The sequence below is a fragment of the Macrobrachium nipponense genome, chromosome 30, assembly GCF_015104395.2.
Source record: "Macrobrachium nipponense isolate FS-2020 chromosome 30, ASM1510439v2, whole genome shotgun sequence".
NCBI lineage: Eukaryota > Metazoa > Arthropoda > Malacostraca > Decapoda > Palaemonidae > Macrobrachium > Macrobrachium nipponense.
This window is the reverse complement of record NC_087218.1, coordinates 7759304-7783552: the sequence shown is the minus strand read 5'-3', so window position 1 is coordinate 7783552 and position 24249 is coordinate 7759304. Positions and strand designations below refer to the sequence as shown.

At 36.5% G+C, this 24249-nt stretch overlaps 1 protein-coding gene across 12 annotated transcripts in view; it reads left to right on the top strand.

The window, feature by feature from the left end:
- Positions 1-24249, top strand: part of LOC135202253 (uncharacterized) — a 1045919-nt gene that overhangs the window by 882794 nt on the left and 138876 nt on the right. The window lies entirely within an intron of this gene.

The window sequence follows — 24249 nt, the reverse complement described above, 5'->3', positions numbered from 1 at the left end:
TGCCGTTTCCGTCTGGGACCCGACGTAACGTATCCGGTAACGGATGGTCCTCCAAAAAAAAAAAAAAAAAAAAAAAAAAACAAAAAAAAAAAAAAAAAAAAAAAAAAAAAAAGAAAGAAATTAATATGCATTTGATCTTGATAGATAGACGGTCGTAAAAGCGTCCGGTCATTTTTAACGATCGTTCAGTGATAGTTATGCAGAACACGATTCACACTATTGACTGCTTGCGTTCGTCTCTCTCTCTCTCTCTCTCTCTCTCTCTCTCTCTCTCTCTCTCTCTCTCTCTCTCTCCCCGATGAATATGATCATCATAGCTAATTCTTCATAAATATTGCTCACTCCTTTACCTTCAGACCAGATGAATTTTATGGAGACAGTCTCTCTCTCCACTTATCAGATGAGGATAATGGTGATGATGATGAATATTAAATATTTATTATTTATTAGTTATGGTTATCTCTCAGGCAGATATGATAATGGTAACTTGTATCTTATAACTTTTGCTCTCTCTCTCTCTCTCTCTCTCTCTCTCTCTCTCTCTCTCTCTCTCTCTCTCTCTCTCTCGTTATTGCTTAGCAACGCAACCCTATTCTCTCTCTCTCTCTCTCTCCTTATCAGATATATATGATGATATTGACCTTTTTGCGATTCTCTCTCTCTCTCTCTCTCTCTCTCTCTCTCTCTCTCTCTCTCTCTCTCTCTCTCATTAAACTGACACAAGCATTCAGATGAGTCATAATTACTTAACACTAACAAGAAACAACAAATATATTGATTTTATCATTTGGTTTTTCTGTAATTTTTTTTTTCACTTAAATATGAATATTCTCCTTTAGGAAGCTGCCTATTCTAGTAGTCCATGGTCTTCAATAATAATAATAATAATAATAATAATAATAATAATAATAATAATAATAATAATAATAATAACAATAATAATAATAACGTTTTAGTTTGCTTCTATCATCCCTACTCTTTAAATGTACATAAAAACAGTAAGATAACGCCAGAAAACGTATCAATCAATCAGTAGTAAGAATTTATTCATAATCATTTACATAGATATGCAGCAATAAATTAAAGCAATTAATAAATCCTGCGATGCATATAAAATACTGGGAAAATATGCATATATTTAATGTGTGTTGAAAATTATAAAATAAATTTGAAATCGGAAGTCGAGTGCACCCAGAAGGCCTCACACACCTTAAAATGTACACAGAAACTAGTTTGGGAACCCTTGATTAACCCAAATTAAATAGGTAATTTCCTTTGACCTCCCTCAGACATGTGTACGTTTCAGCCTGCTTTTTTTGTAGACGTGTGGATGAATTGGTAAAGGAAATAAGATGTAACTCGGACAATCATCGGTTTCTGACTCGCCACCTCATCAGTGTAAACCCAGAAGATGAATGCAGGGCTCTTACGAACGATTTCCGTTCTCATTTTCGTTTTCCTAAGAAGTGGGAAGTCGTGGGAGGTCGACGGAAGGCTTTGACGAAGCACTTTTCGTTCTGTTAGCTTTCGTATTTATTCGTCAGTTTGGTTTCTGGAAGCGAGCAGAATTATCCATTCAAAGAGGCTTTGCACAGAGGGAACCATTGTTTTCACCAATTTGTTCGTTAAGCAGGAATTTTTCTAATGCAATGAGGATTTTCCCCTTTATGCTTCCCGCATATTCCCAAAAGACTGCCGGAGTGCATACATGTTTTAAGTACACAAAAATATGGCAGACGAAATAACGCGTCGAGAGAGAGAGAGAGAGAGAGAGAGAGAGAGAGAGAGAGAACAACGTGCAGTAGTAGCAGTAATAAAAATAATTCAATATGACTTTACCGGATTTGACGATTGGCACGTTGCTTGCCAGTTTTAGCAATACGGAGAAATCCTTGATAAGAAAAATAGAGAAAAGACTATACAAAATTAATGGATCTGGTGCAGCAGTCCTTTGTAATAAGACTTAACAAGTCACACATTTTGAATGGTAGCTGGAGACTTCGAAAATTGCTGTAACTGATTACTGTGGAGTTTGAAGATTGCAAAGCCATAGTATGTGGATTATTAAACAGCAATTCCCTTCCTTCCTTACTTCCTTCCCCAGTGGGTATCCTGATAGTCACATAGGATCCCTCATCTGTCAGTTTCTGGGGATTTACGTCACTCTCACACGTCCTGCGACGGATGACGTGTCCTGTGATGCGAAAAAAGAAGAGAAAATTGACTGTGTAGAGAGAGAGAGAGAGAGAAGAGAGAGAGAGAGAGAGAGAGAGAGGTCAACACAAAAGCATTGACCCGTCGCTGCATGTAAACCGCTGCTGCTACGCTGACGACCGCAAGCTTATCAATTACCGCTCAAAAGAGAAATAAAATTATGAATTATGGCTCCAGTTGCATACGAGGAGACACTAGAGCAGTTGCGACCGTTTGCTTAATTAGCGGTTTAGATTATAATCGGCTCTCATTATGTGCTTGCAACTTGACCTCCGATTATTGAATGGCTGCAGGGATAGGCAGGTCTCGTCCCCCTCCCACTCCCCTACCCCCACCTTCAGCCCCCCCCACCCTCCCTTTGATGATGACCGCCCCCTCTAGAAACCCCAAACCCCCCCACCTTTTTCTTCGTACTTCCCTCACTTCCCCCTTTCCTCCCTACACCTTTTATCCAAGTGTTCTTTCTTTCCTCCTCCACTCCTGTTACTGTTCCTCCCCTCTCTCTCTCTTCTCTCTCTCTCTCTCTCTCTCCTTCTCTTTTTATGGTTCTTTGCTCTGCTTCCTTCTTCTCCTCTGGTTACCGCTTTTTATTGTTATTCTGTTGCTCCTCCTCTTTCTAACCTCGTTTTTACCTCTTCCTAACTCTTTGTGACTACTAATGCTTCTTTATCGTTCTATTTCTTCATTTTTCACTCCTTCTACCTTTCGCCATCGTTCTTTCTACCGTTCTTGACTCCATCTTCCTTGCCCCCCTTTTTTTTCTTCCTCCTCCATCTCCTCTTATTCTGTCCCCCTCTATTTTCTTTTTCATTTAGTACTCCATTTGTTGTGTGCTCGTTTTTAACATGTTCCTCCCACTTTCTCCTCTTCTTCTTCTACGTCCTTTAACCTCCTGCTTTTCTCCTTTTTCTACTCTTCTCTTTCTCCTTACTTCTTTTCTGACTCCCGACTCAGCCTCTTCCCCTCCTATTCCTCGTTTTCTTCTTGTTCCTCTCCTTCTCTTCCTATACTTCTTACTTCTTTATTCTTCTCCCATACTCTTCACATAAGTTATTAATTCATTTCCCTCATTCTTATATCTTCTTTATTCTTCTCCCATACTCTTTCCCATTGTTATTGATTCATCTCCCTCTTCCTTATTTCTTTTCCTCTATCTTCATTTCCATGCATGTTACTCTCCTCTTACGCCATCTTTTTTACTTCTTTTATCATCTCATCTCTCCTTTTTCCCATTCCTTTTAATCAAACTCCTTCGCTTCTTACTCTTTTATTAGTCTCTCCTGCTACCCTCCTCTTTCTTCTCCATGCTACTCCATCTCCTTCTTCTTCTTCTTCTTGTTCTGCTTCTTCTTCTTCTTGATTGGGTCATCAGGTATCTGAACCACGCCCAGCAACATTTACGGGTACCAGCGTAATAAACATGTACCCAAAACCTGTACGAGACAGGGTAATGAGACCCGTCCTAACGAAGCACCTTGATGAGGCCTGCAACCTGCTCATTATGATTCATTATTGCATTGTCTCGAGGGGAAGAACGAATCAGAAGAAGAAGAGGAAGAAGACGAAGAAGAAGTACGAAAAAGTTGGTTTTCAGACACTCTTCATCAAAAACCACAAACGTTTTTAATCGCCCTCAGTTAAGCGATCCGGTTGTTCCACTTCTTGTCCGTTTTATTTTTTATTTATTATTATTATTATTTTGCATATATCTGCTATTACTGCTGTCACTATTATGCTGTAACTTCTACTGCTACTACCACTACTACTACTACTACCGCTGCTGCTGCTACGACTACATGTTATACTCATGTAATTATTGCTATTCGAATAAGTCGTCCGGTATTGCTTTTGGTCGAATTATTATTATTATTATTATTATTATTATTATTATTATTATTATTATTATTATTATTAAATCTCCTTCTTACTTTCCTCTGAATGTAATGGAACCTGGTATTATTATTATTATTATTTTTTTTTTTTTTTTTTTTTTTTTTTTTTTTTTTTTTTTTTTTTTTTTTTTTTTTTTTTTTGGCTCTATCACAGTCCTCCGATTCGACTGGGTGGTATTTATAGTGTGGGGTTCCGGGTTGCATCCTGCCTCCTTAGGGGTCCATCATTTTTCTTACTATGTGTGCCGTTTCTAGGATCACACTCTTCTGCATGAGTCCTGGAGCTACTTCAGCCTTCTAGTTTTTTCTAGATTCCTTTTCAGGGATCTTGGGATCGTGCCTAGTGCTCCTATGATTATGGGTACGATTTCCACTGGCATATCCCATATCCTTCTTATTTCTATTTTCAGATCTTGATACTTATCCATTTTTTCCCTCTCTTTCTCTTCAACTCTGGTGTCCCATGGTATTGCGACATCAATGAGTGATACTTTCTTCTTGACTTTGTCAATCAACGTCACGTCTGGTCTGTTTGCACGTATCACCCTATCCGTTCTGATACCATAGTCCCAGAGGGTCTTTGCGTGATCGTTTTCTATCACTCCCTCAGGTTGGTGCTCGTACCACTTATTACTGCAAGGTAGCTGATGTTTCTTGCACAGGCTCCAGTGGAGGGCTTTTGCCACTGAATCATGCCTCTTTTTGTACTGGTTCTGTGCAAGTGCCGGGCATTCGCTTGCTATGTGGTTTATGGTTTCATTTTTCGTATTGCACTTCCTACATATGGGAGAGATGTTATTTCCGTCTATCGTTCTTTGACATATCTGGTTCTTAGGGCCTGATCTTGTGCCGCTGTTATCATTCCTTCAGTTTCCTTCTTTAGCTCTCCCCTCTGTAGCCATTGCCATGTGTCATCGCTGGCTAGTTCTTTAGTCTGTCTCATGTATTGTCCGTGCATTGGTTTGTTGTGCCAGCCTCTGTTCTGTCTGTCATTCTCCTGTCTCTGTATATTTTCTGGGTCTTCGTCTACTTTTATTAGTCCTTCTTCCCATGCACTCTTTAGCCACTCGTCTTCACTGGTTTTCAGATATTGCCCCAGTGCTCTGTTCTCGATGTTGACGCAGTCCTCTATACTTAGTAGTCCTCTCCCTCCTTCCTTTCGTGTTATGTATAGTCTGTCCGTATTATTATTATTATTATTATTATTATTATTATTATTATATGTACTTTTAAATATTGCTCCACATACCTATGTTGTAATATTATATCTTAGCCCTCGAAGTCGATGAAAGTAGTATATTGAGAAGCTTAAAAATGATTATGTTACTGCTTTTAAATGCCGCCTGCCACTCACAGGGACACAGTGTGTTTATATATCCCAATCGCTTGGAAGTACCCATAGGAGAAATTACCACGTAATAGCAATCCATGATGAATGAAACGACCCGGCGTAAGTAGTAGATGCCGTTCGCCTCCGGAGAAATAGGCTTAACCAACGTTTCGGGGCCAATTTCCACCACCAAGGGGTTCACAGCCCTTCGCTAGGCGACTATTTTGTCATATGATATAGTGCGTAAGTATCTCAGTTAGCCAACGCTTCCATAAAGCACAGAAAGCAGGTTTTCGAGATGATAATTGAATGACAGTTTATTTGATTTTTTTTTTTTTTTTACTTTCTTCACAGGGGTAATGCTTTTGCTGCATTATTTTGAATACCAATATAGGACGAGAATATTATAACACTTTTTTTCTATTTTTCGCTCATTTGATCGTTATTCGCTATGTTTAGTCATTTGTTACGATTCCCTAATTATTTATCTAATTCTGTTCGATTTCTTTGCCTCAGCTGTGATGTTGGCCATTTTTTCACTTTTAATGCCTTTGATACATTCGACAATATTATTCAGTTCTTTATTTTAACTCCTATTCATTGCTTTTTCTATATTTCTTGCAACCTTTGATATTTCTCCATTTTTTGTCATTTCTGTGCACGGAAGGATTTTCCTTTTGTTGTTTTCTATTATTATTATTATTATTATTATTATTATTATTATTATTATTATTATTATTATTATTATTATTATATTAAAGGAGTTTCACACAAACCGACCCACCACGGGAGCAGCGTCTAATCCCCTCGGGTGAGCCGAGCCCTTCCAGTATAATGGACATTTGTAACCATAAGGAATTCGCTTAATAGTTTTAAGTCGAGGGGAGAGAGAGAGAGAGAGAGAGAGAGAGAGAGAGAGAGAGAGAGAGAGAAGGCCCTTTTTTTACGATTGCCTCTCCGGGTCGTTAAACCGAAGACTGAGGTGTAGTTGTGACAAGTTATTATTAGTTTTGTCTTTCTATTGCTACTTACCCTAACTATACACTAATTAGACACCATAAAGCTATTGTTTTATATTCGATAATTGCTCTTTTTATTTTCTGTAGGTAAATTCGCCTAATGGCCAAAAAACACGGTGCATTTTAATGAGGCCAAATAGAATTTACTCTGTGAGGTGAATGGGAGATTAGGTTTCGTCCGTTCAGGCGGGATCTCTCTCTCTGGCGTGTCTCGACCCCTTGAGCTGCGTAAGCTTTCGTAAAGTTGATATCTTCAAATCTTCAACGTACCATTTCATTCTACACTAAAAGAAAATAATATTACGGACTGTTACACCATCGTCCTAACGCACCTGAATGCTTAACATCGACTCGAATCATTTTACCATTTGGAAAACCATTTTCCGTTGCGTACGCTGACCCCGAGCTGAACGTAACCGGCAAACAACGTAAATTCTTGAAAATTGGCGAAGCAGAAATCCAATTGCCGTTCACAGAAATATAAATCTCGCATTTAGCATGCAAATATAGCAAGTTTGTGCATTTGAGTACCAGCTTTGCGCAATGTTTTGCGTGCTTGGAACGATAAATGTGGCATTAGGTGGAAAATGCTAAGGAAAGAATGAGAAAAATGGAGAGTATTGAGATATATACATATAAAAAGTCTCCCCCTCTTTATCAAGTATTTAATTCGTTAATCGTCCCCAGCGAAGGCGGGAGAGTGTGTCAGAGGCAGAAAGAGGAAATGGATCATTTTGTCGTCGTACACTGTCAACATTATCTAGAATTCAGCAAGGAATTATCAGCGGCGATAATTCCGAATGATCTGTTTGCTTTAGCCTGGAACTGACTCGGTGATACAATGTCGAACATTTTCTCTCTCTCTGGAATGGATTTCCAGAACATTTTCTCTCTCCCTCTCGATTTCCAGTCTGACGAACTGTTATTTTCTTATTTTGCTATTTTCTTATTGCTATATTTATATATATATATATATATATATATATATCTATATATATATAATGATAAATATATATATATATCATATAAGTACATCTATTAATATAAATATAAAATATACATATATATATATATCATATATATATATATATATATAGATATATAGTATATATATCCAATGTAGCACGATGGAAAACGTACTTGAGAATATCCTTAAGTTCCACGGTTAAAGGTAAGTTGACGCAGAGGCGTGGAACAAATACTTCCGTAGTATATGCTTCTTTTATATTCAGTGTGAATTTGAAAATATAGAATGTACTACGAAAGTACTTGTTCCAAGTCCCTGTTTCACTTACCTTTCTACCGTGGATTTAAGGATATATATTTAATAATTTATATATATATATTATATATACATATATATATATAATAGATATATATATATAGATTATATATTATATATATATACATATCTATATATAATATATATATATATATATATATATACATGATTATGTATATATATATATATGTAGTATAAGATATATATATAATTAATATATATTATATATATATATATAGAATTTATATATTATATATATATATCAAAGATGTATTTATATATATATATATAGATATTAATATTTATATATCATAAGATATATATATATATATAATAGTTATATATATATATATATATATATATATATATATATATATATATATATATATATATATACCGTATAAATATATATTAATATTATATATATATTATATATATTATACATATATATATAATATATATATATAAAAAAAAATACTATATATCTATATTATATATATATATATATATATATATATATAATACCTAAATCCTTCAACCTCGGAGAGAGATGCTTAATTTCCCTTACAATCGCGAAAATCCCAGAAAATTCCAGCAAGTCTGATAGAATGAGGTCGCTAGCTTCACGTCCTTCTCCCAATTGCCTGCGACCCTCCTCAGTCAACTACCCGTTATGGTACTCGACTCGTGAGAGAAGAGCCGTACATAACTACTGCTAGATCTCAAGTCTGTCCTTTTACAAAAATTCTTGTCCGCGTCATTTGCAGCATCACGTTGGATGACCTCGATTTCATTCGTCTTCAGTTTTCTAAAAGTTTGTTTTGCTCGTTGTATAGTGCAGGCGAAAAAGGGCTCACAATTATGGCTGAATTTCCATACGTAGTTTATGCTGTATAAACTTTATTTGTCACAGGTTTATAGAAACAGTAAGAAAATAATGGTCCTGAATTATGAATTTTTCAGACTTGGATGTTATTTCGACAAACTCCTTTTCTCGACGGGAGATATGACGCCAGGTAACTACTCCCAGTCGATCAATTAAATCTCGGCAAGAGAGTGAAATATAATTTTGCAGTTAGAGATTCATTGATGGTTTCCAGCTGTCTAATCAACATGGCCTCTGCCACACGTAGCTTTTGGGAGCTGTTTTTAAATAGATTATTTCCGTGCTATCAATCGATTCTTACACTGTATCTTGATGTATGAAGTTTACGCCAAATTATTTTAGTAATGAAAATTGAAAATGTCTTGACAAAACAGCGTACGCACAGAGAATAGTATGACAGAAAGGATGATTAAACAAGAGCGTCCTATTATTTTTTTTTATGAAATATACACTCCGGTGTCTGATGACTGGGAAAATAAAACATCTGTTGAAGGGTCTGTCGCAAGAGAGTTATATTTTTCCATTCTGAGTAAGATTAAGGATCGAAAGAGATTTCATACAACGAACAATTACCTCGTAATATCCTTCGTCCGTTCTGGAAACGGTCATTGGGATTTCGTTTGAGGATGGCTCCATCGGCAAATCCTAGCAGACTATTACTGCTTCAGTATTTTTTCGCTTACTCGGGGAGTAAGCCTACAAACTACTTACTTGTTCTTGTTGTTGTTGTTGTGACGGCAACCGGTAGGAAAGCCCTATTGAAAAGCTTAAAAAGGTCTGATAAAGGTGTTTCGCGTTGAGTTAGAGGTACAGGAATTTTAGGATAGGATATTTATGATTGATTTATTAGAATGAAAACGGAAAAATTGAATAATGTGCATGTTGAGCAGCACAGAAAAATAATTTACAATAAAATATAGTGTATTTATTTGAATTTTCGTTTGTGAAACAACGCGCCATTTGACTGTAGATTTTAGCACGCGCCCTGAGTAAGCTGGAGGTCGGATCGTGAGTTGTTATACGTATATATTAGAAAAGTAGAAGCCAATCGGGCCGATGACTTTCATTGCCGACAGGTAGTATTGTTTTTTTATTCCTTCTTTTTATCAGTTATTAAATGATCTCTCCTCTCTCTCTCTCCGCTCTCTCTCTCTACTCTCTCTATCTCTACTCTCTTACTCTCTCATCGTCTCTCTCTCATCTCTTCTCTCTCTCTCTCTCTCTCTCTCTCTCTCTCTCTCTGTGTTTCCTCAGCGTCTGTTTCTTCTCCATAGAGACATATCTGACGTATTTTTTTTCTTAAAAAAATAATAGCGTCTGCGGATGGCTTCATCCACCGATAATTCGTTTTATAGTTCCCGTTTTTCTAAATATACTTTTTTTTCTGGCTTTTCTGTATAAATGGCATTAAAAGGGCATTTCCTAAAGTGTCGGCGGACGGGCTTAATCAGCTGGCCATTTTATATTATTTATTTATTTTTTTTTTTTAGAGTTTTTCCAGGCGTCACGGACCGCGCTGTCAAAGAGACTGATACTGGAAGCACTTCGCTTCCAGAAAAATACCTTCACACGCCACCGCAAGCTGCGGTTGGGGAAAAAGAAGTTAAAAAAAAAATAATAATAAAAAAAACCTCGGCCGCAATAGCTAATTTTTGGCATCCGGTTGGCCTCCTCCTGCACGGAAGACGCTAGTCCGACACTTCAAAGGTGCCGACTGTCCTCCGCAGGGGGGCCACACCGGAAGCAGTCCCTGGCAGCTTCTTGAAGGCTGAACCTCCGGTTGTGACTTGATTGACTCCATTTTTCAACCCCCTTTTTCTTTCCCGTTCTCGTTTCTCGTCATCTGTCTTCATTTTTCGAGAATCCGCGGGAGTCGAGGTCGTTTTTTTTTTCTTTCTTTCTTTCTCGATACCGGCAGGTATCAAAATTCGCTTCTTACAGTCACCAAAGAATTGGTAAAAGGAGGATTTCAATTTCTTTATTATTGTTATTATTATTATTATTATTATTATTATTATTATTATTATTATTATATATTTATTTATTTTTTATTTTATTTATTTATTTATTTATTTTGAGGTGAAATAACTCAAGGAGTTACCGAAACACTTTACTCTTTTTATCTCTTGATTCTGTTAAGGAGGATTGTAAAATTGATTATTCTCTCTCTCTCTCTCTCTCTCTCTCTCTCTCTCTCTCTCTCTCTCTCACATATGAGTTACATTGAGAATTATAGATGAGACAGCCTGGGAAACATTGGTTTCCACTGCACGACATTGATCTTGCATCTGGATCCCATAGTAATTTGTTGAAGAGCTGCGAGCAGTTTCCGGAGAACACTATATAATAATATATTAATAATTACAACTCTTATGTAAATCATGCATACTATTTTTATCTACGGGAGTATCAGCAATTTTCGGGACAAAAGCAGAACTGACAATGTTTTGGACAAGTACCAACGATTCCTGTGTACATGCTTAGGCGAAGACGAACTATTTGTGTCGATAATTTCATGTATACTTGAGCAGTCATTATTATCATTCCAAAACGTCCCAAATTGTCTGTAGCTGGGTACCAATGCTGGTAACTGTAGTTACTGACAGTTCTGATAATTCCTGCTCAGGAGTGCCAAATTGTGGGAACAATTACCAACGAAATGCTCAAAGTTGAATTGAAAATACTTTTTATACGCAGGACACTTGCACAGTTTTCGGACCACTGGCTTCCACGGTACTATATATGGTATGGCAGTGTTAGTGATATTTATTTTTTTTCCAGCAATAGCTGTCAAAAAGTGGTTCAGTTCTTAAACCTTTCCAGTCACTCTTTGAGAAGATAATTTCCGATAATTCTTAATACATTTAACTTGCTAGGTAGCTTTTGATACATTTAACTCACCTCTTTTTTTTGCGCGTATTATTCAAACTAAAGAGTTCAAAGTTTATGGAAAGCTTGGAAAATATTTTGTTTGATTTTATAGCCCTGATGCATACATGCGAATACATTTAAAGGATTCTCGAAAACCAAAGAAACGTAACGAATGTCAGTATTTTCCATTGCTAGCTTCTTCCTCTCTGTGACTACAGCTTAAATATTAGGTATCGCCTCAGATTATTAAATCACAACGAAGTCACCAAAGGCAGCGCTACCAATGCTAAGTTAAGGAAAACTTTCAGTGGTGTAAAAACCACCACCTTTATCCCGTAGTGGGAAAGTGCCGTCAGTGCACATCACGGGGTGCACTGTAGGCATTACTAAAGGTTCTTTGCAGCGTCCCCTCGGCCCTTAGCTGCAACCCCTTCTGGTCCTTTTACTGTACCTCCATTCATATTATCTTTCTTCCGTCTTGCTATCCACCCTCTCCTGACAATTGTTTCAGAGTGTAACAGCGAGGTTTTCCTTCTGTTATACCTTTCAAACCTACCTACTCTCGGTATCCTTTCCAAGGCTGAATGACCTCATAGGCCGCAAAGCTTGGCCTTTTGGCCTAAACTCTATATTCCATTCCTGTATTCCACCAGAGACAGTAAAATGGCTACAAAAGATTGTCCTAACATCGAGGCTCTAGGAAAACCTGCGACGCTTTTGTTTTGTTTATTGTAAATTTTTGGGAGAATTGCATAGGGAAGAGACAAGACAGACAGACAGACAAAAGAAAAGAAATACAGAGATACAAAAAAGGCACGTCCATCCAGTCAGGCAGACAGACAGAAATACATAGATACAAAAAAAGCTACGTCACTCCAGACAGGCATAGGGATGAGACAGACACAAATACATGGAGAGCTACTTCAGCCTCTAGTTTTTCCAGAATCCTTTTCATGGATTATTATTATTATTATTATTATTATTATTATTATTATTATTATTATTATTATTATTATTATTATTATTATTATTATTACCTACTGATGTATTAGTTAAGTATCTCGTTCCAACTGGATTTCAGACTTCATATTCATAAGTCAGTAATAAAAAAAAATATATGACCAGTTCCAATGAGAGTTTTTTTCTCCCGCACCCATTCACAACGAGGAACCACAAAACTAGATTAATGAAGCTATAGAGGGATGTGTCGCCGATAAAGAAGACTTGTTAAGGACCGCCTCGACTAGATGGTGGTAAAAAAAAGGGCAAAATAAAAACAGGTTTACGTATTGATACGAAAGGCATTTGGGAACGCCAAAAAAAATGCCTTATCGCTTCCAGATCAGTGCTGGAGATTCCGATCAATAAATTATCCTCGGGAGGTGAAAAAGTGACAAAAGGTGATATGCTTCTTCCGATGGCATAAAGGAAGATATGAGAACGAAGTCGATAACTCCGGTGAGAGAAAAATAGGAGAGGTTGGGAGGAAATACTCGATCAGATTGGGAGAAGAGGAGAAAATCCTCGCTTTGTCTAGAGAAGCGACTAATGAAAGAGAAAATACCCACTCTCACGAATGAAAGAAAAATGAGACATTAAAGAACAGGTGAGAAAATGGCTATTGGCTTAAAAAAGAAAAAGTGCTCATAACAAGAGAAGAGGAAATCGAAAAGGGTACTTCATCACAAAAGAGGAAAAATCGAGAAATTTTCTCTCACTTGAGGAGGAAAAGAGGAAAAGTGAGAGAATAATCCAGAGAGGCTATTTTGCTTGTAGAGATTTCGGCCTTAGGCTACATTTACACCAACCGAATCGAGTCGATTCAATTCACGAAGAATCAACGTGATTCATGATTCGCCTTGATTCGCCGCACTAATTTCAATGTAACCTTTTACACCAAGCGGATCGAGTCGATTCAATTCATAAAGAATCTACGCGATTCATGATTCGTCTTGATTCGCCCGCACTAATTTCACTGTAACCTTTTACACCAAGTGAATCGAGTCAATTCAAATCATGCAGGTTCGCTCGGTGTGAAAGTTTATATTTAAATTAGCGTGGCGAATCAAGACGAATCATGAATCATGTTGATTCATCATGAATTGAATCGATTCGATTCACCTGGTGTTTACAAAACCTTAGTTTCATGTCCACACACTTCAGAACTACGCAGTTTATTGCAAGTTTGACAGACCGAAGCCAGCATTATTTTATACACTAACCCGTATTCACTTCTCGTAAGAAGTAAAGTAAAGAATGCAGATAAAGAGGAGAAAGAAAAAAGTATACATCCTAAAAAAAAAAAAATACTTAAAAGCAATAAATAAAAAACTGTAAAGATCCTTCTCCCTCGGGATTAAGATAGCAGAGGCTGGCTTTAATTAAATTCAATGTCTCGGCATGATAAAGGGAGTAAATTCTAGACGATAAGTGTGAAAAACTAATAAGACCTCCTTTATCGTGAGCTATAAATTCCCCGTTTTTACTGCCTAACGATGCCATAAAGAACAAAAAAGGGGGCAACGCTTAAACCGTCCTTTTCGTTTCGTCCTTCTCTCCTTTTCATCTTGTATTTTTATTTTATTTTTTTATATTTATCTTTTTTTTTTTTTTTTTTTTCCCTCGTACGTGATGGACGCTATAGGGGTCAGCGAGCGATCTACAGATGGTGCCCTTGAGGTATATTTTGCGAGATGATTTTATCTTCTTATTATCGTTCCTCCTCCCCTCCTCCTCCTCCTCCTCCTCCTCGTTGTTGTTATTGTTGGTCGTCGTCTTCCAATCACTGGAACGAACTCGATGAAATATTGCTGTTACAGTGAAATATTGCTCGTTCTTCCAGACGTCGTTCCAGTGACTGAGAGAAAAAGGAGGAGGAGGAGGAGGAGGAGGAGGAGGAGGAGGAGGAGGGAAATACTCCTGATTCGTCCAGACGTCACCGAGCTAGTCCAAGTAATTGGAAGACGACGACGACGATGACGACCAACAACAACAACAACAACAACAACGAGGATAAGGAGGAAGAGGAGGAGGAGGAGAAAGAGGAGAAGGAAGAGGAGGAGGAGAAAGAGGAGGAGGAGGAGGAGACCTTACCTTACCTTACAGACCTTACATCTTGTTCGGGTTGCCCCAGGTCCCTCAGTGTGAGGCACCTCTAATGTCTACCAGAGAGTTGCTAGTACATCTTCCGGCATATTTTGCATCCTCCAATCTTGGATGGTCTGGGATGCAGCTTAGATATTTGTCGAGCCTATTCTCAAACACATCTACGCTCACTCCTGATATATTCCTCAGATGAGCTGGCAACGCATTGAATAGACAGTGCATTTATCGATGCTGGTGCTTAGTGGATTAATGTCCTGTGTGCTTTCCTTATTTTTCCTGATATAGTTTTGGCCACTATTAATCTACCTCTGCTTGCTCTTTCTGATATTTTTAGCTCAATGATGTTTTCGGCAATTCCTTCTATCTGTTTCCATGCCTGAATTATCATGTAGCGTTCTCTTCTCCTTTCCTAGACTATAATTTTAAGGATTGGTAGTCCTGTTTCCCAGTAAGTCAAGGTCTTTAACTTCTTCTATTCTAGCTGTAAAGGACCTTTGTACACTCTATTTGTGCAATATCCTTTTGATAGTGTGGGTACCATATCATATTGCAATATTCAAGTGGACTACGAACATATGTTTTATAAAGCATAATCATGTGTTCAGCTTTTCTTATTTTGAAGTGCCGTAACAACATTCCCATTTTTGCTCTACATTTTGCCAATAAAATTGCTATTTGATCATTGCATAACATGTTCCTATTCATCATCACACCAAGGTCTTTAACTGCTTCCTTATTTGTGATTGTCTCATTATTAGGTCCCCTATATGCATATAGCTTTCCTTCTCTGTCTCCATAATTTATTGATTCAAATTTATCAGAGTTAAATACCATCCTATTTACCTCTGCTCAATCATATACTTTGTTAAGGTCTCTTTGTAGCGCGTTCCTATCTTCATCACAAGTAATCTCTCTACTTATTCTTGTGTCATCGGCGAAACTACTTGCTACCGAGTCCTTAACATTACTGTCTATGTCTGCAATCATAATAACAAACAGTAATGCAGCTAAAAACGTACCTTGTGGCACACCGGAGGAGGAGGAGGAGAAAGAGGAGGAGAAAGAGGAGAAGGAAGAGGAAGAGGAGGAGGAGAAAGAGGAGAAGGAAGAATGAGGAGTATTTCTTCCTTCCTCCTTCCCTTCCTCCTTCCTCCTTTTCCTCCTTCCCTTTTCTCCTTCCTCCCTTCTTCCTCCTTCCTCCTCCCCTCCTCCTCCTCCTCCTCCCCTCCTCCTCCTCCTTTTTCCCTCAACTCCTACCTCTCCTACTCCTCCTCCTCCTCCTCCTCCTCCTCCTCCTCCTCTCCTTCTCCTCTCCTCTCTCCTCCTCCTCCTCTTACTCTCCCCCTACTTTTCCTCCTCCTCCTCCTCCCCCTTCCTTCCTTCCTCTCTCTTTCCTTCCTCCTCTCTCCTCCTCCTCCTCTTCCTCCTTTTCCTCCTCTTCCTCCTTATCCTCGTTGTTGTTGGTCGTCGTCGTCGCCGTTCTTCCAATCAGGAGTATTTCCCTCCTCCTCCTCCTCCTTTTTCTCTCAGTCACTGGAACGACGTCTGGAAGAACGAGCAATATTTCACCGTAACAGTGCCAGTAAAGCAATGATGGATATGAGGATGACAATAGCTACGATATCTGTGACAGTCACCCTTCATCAAATCGGGTTCGTGGTGACGCAAGGTCACGATTGGAACAATAAATCCATCTGACCGCAGTTACGAAAAAAGCGACGGTCAGATTTGTAACCGTCTCATTTTCCCATGATTCGGACCAGGTTTGGGAGACACTAACAAAGCGATGGTTAGGACGATAAGCAGAGATTACGATCGTTAGGCAAGTGGTGGTATGTATATCATCTCCCTACAATCATCTTTACAACTTTATAAACTAGGTCTCTGGAGACACTAACAAGGCGATGGTTAGGACGATAAGCAGAGATTACGATCGTTATGCAAATGATGATATTCATCATCTCTACAACTTTATAAATCGGGTTTGTGTAGATGTACTCTGAGCGATGATGGGAACGATAATTCAGACGACGAGAGATACGATATGATGAATTTGGTTATCATTGTTTTTGTATCAGTGATGGTCTTACAGTGAAATTGATGATACTTGTGAGAATCACTGTTTTTGTATTTTACTTTTTATATATTTTTATTTATTTGCATTTCATTTATTTTAAATTACTCATCAATTTTTATTTATCTATTTATTTATGCATTTCTTGATTTATATTTAATCTTTACTATATATTTCATTATTTTTAATTATATTTTTTATTCATTTTAAATTTTGGAATATGGTTTGACTATCATTTTTCTGTGATTTTGCCATATATATATATTATATATATATAATATATATATATATATCTAATATATATATATATATATATATATATATATATATATATATATATATTTATATATATATATATATATATATGGCAAAATCACAGAAAAATGATAGTCAAACCATATTCCAAATTTAAAATGAATAAAAAATATAGTTAAAAATAAATGAAATATATAGTAAAGATTAAATATAAATCAAGAAATGCATAAATAAATAGATAAATAAAAATTGATGAGTAATTTAAAATAAATGAAATGCAAATAAATAAAAATATATAAAAAGTAAAATACAAAAACAGTGATTCTCACAACTAGGTACATACATACATATCTATGTATGTATGTATAACACAAGTATACATACCTACATAGATATATATAGATATATATAGATATATAGAGATATTATATATATGTGTGTGTGTGTGTGTGTGTGTGTGTGTATATATTATATATATATAAAAGAGGAAATCTGAATATTCGGTAATATGAAATGGTTGTGGCCAGAATGGTACAGCAACTGTGCGCCAGTCCTGAACATATGCAGATGTCTGTCTTGCAAAATATTTGTAGAATAGTGGAATCTGCTAACCGTTTAACAGTGGCCTGCTATAATGAGCTGTTTATTCTCTCTCTCTCTCTCTCTCTCTCTCTCTCTCTCTCTCTCTCTCTCTCTCTCTCTCTCTCGTCGGTACTTCGTCATTCTTGGTATTTCGTGTAAAACCCTGGAAACAAGTTTTTTTGGGGGGAGACAAAAGCCCAGTTCTTTAGGTCGTGTGTTGAGAATAATAATGACTTTTAGAACTTGTTCGGGTCCTTCAGAAAAAAATATGGACAGACAGAGTTATGCAAAAGATGCTGGATACGAAGATGCTGAGACAGATAGGCAGACTGATTTATATATGCTGTATATGTATATATTTATGTACATTGTACATATATATTATATATATATTTATATATATTATATACATAAATGTAAATAAATTCATCTGCTAAAACAGGACTATATTTCGGTGGACTATATAATGGGGGGAAGTTGGTCCGCCGAAATATAGTCATTAGCTTTAAACCAGAGTGTTTTAATGTATAGTATGTATGTATGTATGTATGTATGTATGGATGTACGTATGTATGTATGTATGTATGTATGTTAGTAGTATGTATATGTATGTATGTAGTAGTATGTATGTTTGTTTGTAAGTACATGAGAGAGGAGAGAGAGACGAGGAGAGAGGAGAGGAGAGACGCGAGAGAGCGAGAGAGAGAGAGAGAGAGAGGCTAGCTTATAAACTTAAAGTGGAATCTTAAACGAATATGTTGCGTGTGTGTGGTTTTTTTGTTTGGTGTCCGTGCACCTCTCAATTTGCATTCACAGACGTTGCCGGACAACGTCCCTTCGACTCCATTAATTAATCCGCTTAAAAAAAACTTAAAAGACTTAAAAATTAAGGAAAAAGATCGTATCTTTTAGGTAAGCTGTGTTCAACACTTTAAGGCCTCAGTCCCACAATTACCGGTATTTTTTTTTTCTTTTTGGCGACATCATTTAATTAGCTCCTTTCTCTCTCTCTCTCTCTCTCTCTCTCTCTCTCTCTCTCTCTCTCTCTTTATCCGATTTTAATCTGACATCGCACTCTTATCCCAATCTATAAAAAAGATGGATTGTTGTGTAACAGCTAATGCTACCTTGTTTGGCTAATTACTCGCTGAGCTAATGACTATTTAAATATGTATGATTAAATCAATTTATTGCGAGAATGTAGACCATATCCCAGAATTTAAAAAAAAAAGTAAAACTAAGAATCAAGAAAAAAAATGAAGGTCATTACCTATAACACTTGACGGGATTGCTGAGGTAATTATCTGGGCCAGGAGGAGGTGGATGCCTGTGTGCTAGAGCGTGTCTTCTTAATTACCCAAAAGGGTAAAGTAAAAAAAAAAAAAAATAATAATAAAAAAAAAAAAAAAAAAAGAATTGGCAGCCGACTTCTCCCTCGACAAAATTCCTTAGCTGATGGGAGTCTCTCCCATAGACCTGTTTTCGGTTACTCTGGGAGTAAGCCTACGAACAATTTTGTTCTTGCTGTTGTTCTTGGTGGGGAGGGGGGGGAGGCGGTTGGTAGGAAACCCCTGTGAAAAAGCCCTAAAAGGTCTGAAAAAAAAAGGTGTTTCGCGTTGAGTTAAAGATACAGGAATTTTAGGATAGAATATTTATGATTTATTTATTAGAATGAAAATGTAAAGAATAATGTGAATATGAAGCAGTACAGAACAATTATTTCTGATAAAATATAGCGTATGTATTTATTTGAATTTTCGTTGGTGAAACAATGTGCTTTTTGACTGCAGATTTTAGCTCACACCTCGAGTAAGCTGAAGGTCAGATCACGCCTTGTTGGATAGCGAGCGATTTTAATATTTACATGTCAAGGTAAAAGGGATGGGTAAATAATGGAGTAAAAAATACGGAATGGGCTTTGACAGAAGCCAAATGCAAATAAATGTCACTTGCTTAAAGGGTCACGAGAAATTCACCGAAGCAGAAAAAAGAATAATCGAAAAAGATAATCAAACGGCTGCTAGATTATTCCTTGACAATATTCCCAGGTCATAGGAAGTGTTCGATCATGCCCGCCTGATAATAGATGAGCATAATTACCTATGTAAGTATAATAATAAGAATTATAAAGAAATAATTAACGAAAAATCCGTCGAGTCGCGACTAACTTGTTTCTTGACCAGTTGGCAAAAACTGACACAGGAATATTTTTTTTTATTGATAACGGTATTACAATAATCCTTAAATTTCTATAATATTCTTTATTTACAATGCATTTGCATATTCATCTGTATAGGTGTTCATTTTATAGCATCTTGTCAAGACGTATTTGGAAAATTTAAGTTTACATCTAATAATGTAATAAGTGTCGGAAAATCATTTGAAGACGGGAACAAAGAAGGAAGTCAAAAATTGATATATGGGACATTGTTTATAGAAGGTGCATAGAATTAGAAACAGATGGCAGTAAATAGATTTATAGTTGTGAATGATACTGCATCTGGAAAGGAAGTTTAATATATAAATGAATAAGCCATGATCTACTATGGTCTGGCTAGTGGCCTATACCCTTTATTATTATTATTATTATTATTATTATTATTATTATTATTATTATTATTATTATTATTATTATTATTATAGATGATTTTATCAGGTCGCAAGACCCAGGGGATATGTTATTTTTCTATCAGTACTTATATATATTTTTTATATTTTATAAATGTATTCATATGAATTATTATTATTATTTTATTTTATTATTATTATTATTATTATTATTATTATTATTATTATTATTATTATTATTATTATTTGCCCTCCTATTTTATTCTAGTTAATTAAGGCCGCTATATTTAAGGAACGTGTTAAAAAATCATTACAAATATGATCATAAATCTTTTAAATAAATCAGAATATCTCTTGGATGCGACGCAGCTTTGGTGCGAATGATATTTTCCCTAAAATCCCGCATCAACTTCCAACAAATTCCTAGAAAGAACTCGGGTGATCCTCTTGGCCCAGGTTGAAGTGGTCTCATTCGAAAATTGGATGTTTTCAGTGTCAACAGTTAAAATTCTCAGAGAGAGAGAGAGAGAGAGAGAGAGAGAGATGAGAGAAGAGCGAGAGAGAGAGAGAGAGAGGAGACGAGAGAGAGAGAGAGAGAGAGAGGGGGGGGGGGGTATTTCTGTAGCCTTATCGCTAACTTTATCGCTTACTTTGTTGTTGTTGTTGTTGTTGATCTTTTTGAGGTTGGGCCAGGAAATGTCTATGGAAGAGCCTAAAAAACCCTGGAAAAGGTTGTTTCGCGTTGAGTTAAAGATACAGGAATTTGATGATAGGATAGGTATGATTGAATTGTTAGAATGAAAATGTAAAGATAAATAATGTACTTTTAAAACAGTACCAAACATTTATTTCTAATAAAATATAACGTATTTATTTTAATTTTTGTTGGTGAAACAAGGCTCTATTTGACCATAGAGTTTTTAGCACTTTTAGTGTAAGTTTAAAGTCAGGAATATAATGTTTACAACTAATGCGTGAAGGGGAACTCTTACACGCATCCCGTGTAAGCTGGAGACCAGATCACGCCTTGTTTTTTGACTGATGGTATTGTCTCTTGCAGGCTATTAGAGACGGTATACTTCGTTTCTCCCGTGTCTTATTTTCTTGATTTTCCTGTTTATTGTTGTTTTCTCATGTCACTTTCCTCACGCTTTCTGTAGATATTGTAGATATTAATGTATTAATGGTTGTTAACGACTATCATTCACTGGAGAAGTTATTCACCATATAATTTTTTTTCCTCCACCATCTTGACAATTATTAAAGTAAATATTCCTCCTTCATCATCAGCGTAACAAGTATTTAAAGTAATACTAAAAGTATCAAACAGGTAATTAAACAATTTTCAAGGGTTATTGTACTCAGTTCTAGGGTGAGGTTGGTAATCCCAAGCCCAAACCTTCGCAGATGGTCACAGGAGTTTATGTGCCGACTGCCTGTAGACTACGGTGATGTTCACCCATCCAAGTAGTGATCTCGACAGACTGTGATAATAAAGTGTTGGATTCGTTCTCATCCGCGTCAAGAAGTTTTGGAAATATTATTATTAATAGAATTAAAATCGACTTTGATAATTACCTATTCGGTGCGTTGCTTACCAGTTTAAGCAATAATGAGAAAACAATAATTAGGAAAATAGAGAAGAACCTATATAAAATTAATGCAGCTGAGGCAGCAATTACTTTTAATATAACATATTATTATTAATATTATTGTTATTGAGAATTAAAAGCAGTAGTGTTGAAAATGTGTATGTACAAGGTTAAAAATGACAGATATTTTTTAACATTACTGTTGTTCTTAAATCTTAATATTATAACCTCGTTACAGGGATTCCTTGATTATTATTATTATTATTATTATTATTATTATTATTATTATTATTATTATTATTATTATTATTATTATTATTATTATTATTGGGTAGAAATCTCAATTGCGAGGGCACAAGGAATGGTCTTTAAGGTCCACAATAATATAATTGTTGAGGATCTTAAAGACCATTATATTATTTTTATTATTATTATTATTATTTATTATTATTATTATTATTATTATTATTATTATTATTATTATTATTATTATTTTTGTTATTAAATTGAAGTGAAGCGGACGCTTGAACAGATTGTCGAATATGGAATAAAAAAAATAGAATTGGAGAATGACATTAGAGATAGCTTGTAAAGTATCGTATGTTTTACCTCTCTCTCCTCTCTTCTCTCCTCTCTCTCTCTCTCCTCTCTCTCTCTCTCTCTCTCTCTCTCTCTCTCTCTGCGGATCACCTGCTCCGGTATTTTTTCCCCTCTCTCTCCTACCTCGGAGAGTAATTAACTTGAAACATGGCGTCTATTTTACACCCACAGGTCCCTTTTTTTTTTTAATGGCAGCATCAGGAGTATACCCTCAAGATCGCGTTAGAGAATTAGGGTTTTTTTTTTCCTCTTTTAGTTCTCGAACATCTGGCAAACGGTTGTTGAGTTCACCATATATGACCGCCAAAGCAACAGAAATTTGTGAGCCCTCTTCTCTCATCTCCCTACTTCTTCTTCTTCTTCTTCTTCTTCTTCTTCTTCTTCTTCTTCTTCATTAAGATGACCCTGAATTCATAAATGATGTTCGTGAATGTTATCTGGGCCTGCTAACCTTGCGGTATTTATCTAAAAAGAGCTCGTTTTTCTTGGCGATATATATATATATATATATATATATATATATATATATATATATATATAGTATATATATATAAGGGAGCTGTTTCTTTGCTAGTTCTCTTCCGCTAGTCTTTTTTATTCGATTTTTGTCACGTACGTATACCAATCTATTTTTTTGTGAGGTAGTTGGGTTTGGGTTTTTTTCTGACACCATCTTGTGATACTCCAGGTCTGTTTTGGTTTTTCGTTTTTTTATATATATTTTTTTATTAACACCATCTTTTGATACTGCAGGTGTGTGTGAATGGCTCATAAATCGTTATCCCTTGGTTTTAGGTGACATCCAATCGTTTATAGCACACAATAATTATTTCCTGGTGTCTTCAGACCAATTCCGTTGTAACTTTAGCCCCCAAGAAAGTAGTCAGTTGCTGAAACAATCGAATGCCTGTGAAGGTTTTGTGTCAGTATGCAGTAATCCGTCATGGTATAAACCTGACTTCGTGCCTTGCCGTCAGTCGATATTATTCTTTTATTTCAAATGTAAATATTCGTGATAATTTACGCTCTGACTTCTTATTTACACTTTAACGTCGTTTACATGATGATAGTGAGCCTGCATAGGTCACCGTTGTAGGAGAGTGGACGCCGATGGGTCACCTTTAAACTTCTTGATGGCTGACTGACCTGATGAGGTTGGTCCTGGTCTTAAACGACGATAGAATGTGTTGCTTTGATGAAGTATATCGGTTAGTCGCCTTCAGTTGCCCCGTTCAAGTGGAACTTGGACGCAGCGGAAAAATATACTGCGTTTTCTTAACTATGACCAAGATACTCCGTTAGTGAAATATATCGGTGGGTCACCTTCAGTCGCCTTGATTGCTGGTTTGACTTGTACAGTTAAAGAGTATCCAAAAGTAGATATGCACCATTATTGAAATATATCTCTGTGGGTCTTTCAGTGTTTCCTTTTCGGTTGAACTGATCGAGTGGATTTTCGTTCAGAAACAGAGGTTGTTATCTGATGTAACTGAAATAGAGAATTATCCAATGCTGGATGCTTGATTCCAGTCCCCACCTGATAAGGAGATTAGCTCCCAGGCCTCCTGGTCATTCCTAGCTTCTCAAGGAACTGAGAGCGCCTCAGTGGCGTGGTTGGTATGGTCTTTGCCTGCCACCTCGGTGGTCGCGAGTTCAATTCTCGGGCATTCCATTGAGGGGTCAGAGATGTGTATTTCTGGTGATAGAAGTTCACTCTCGACGTGGTTCGGAAGTCACGTAAAACCGTAGGTCCCGTTGCTGAATAACCACTGGTTCTATGCAACGTAAAAACACCATACAAACAAACAAACTCATGGAACTGATACCTCCTTCATAGGTGCAAAATTTGGGTGTTATGTTTAATATACTCTTGTCTTCCAAAAATAAGAAACAGACTGTCAGCCCTCCGGGCAACTGCTTAGGTGTTATTCCAGTCTTCTTTTCGGCAATTTCTCCCCGCACTTGTCTCTTTACAAGCT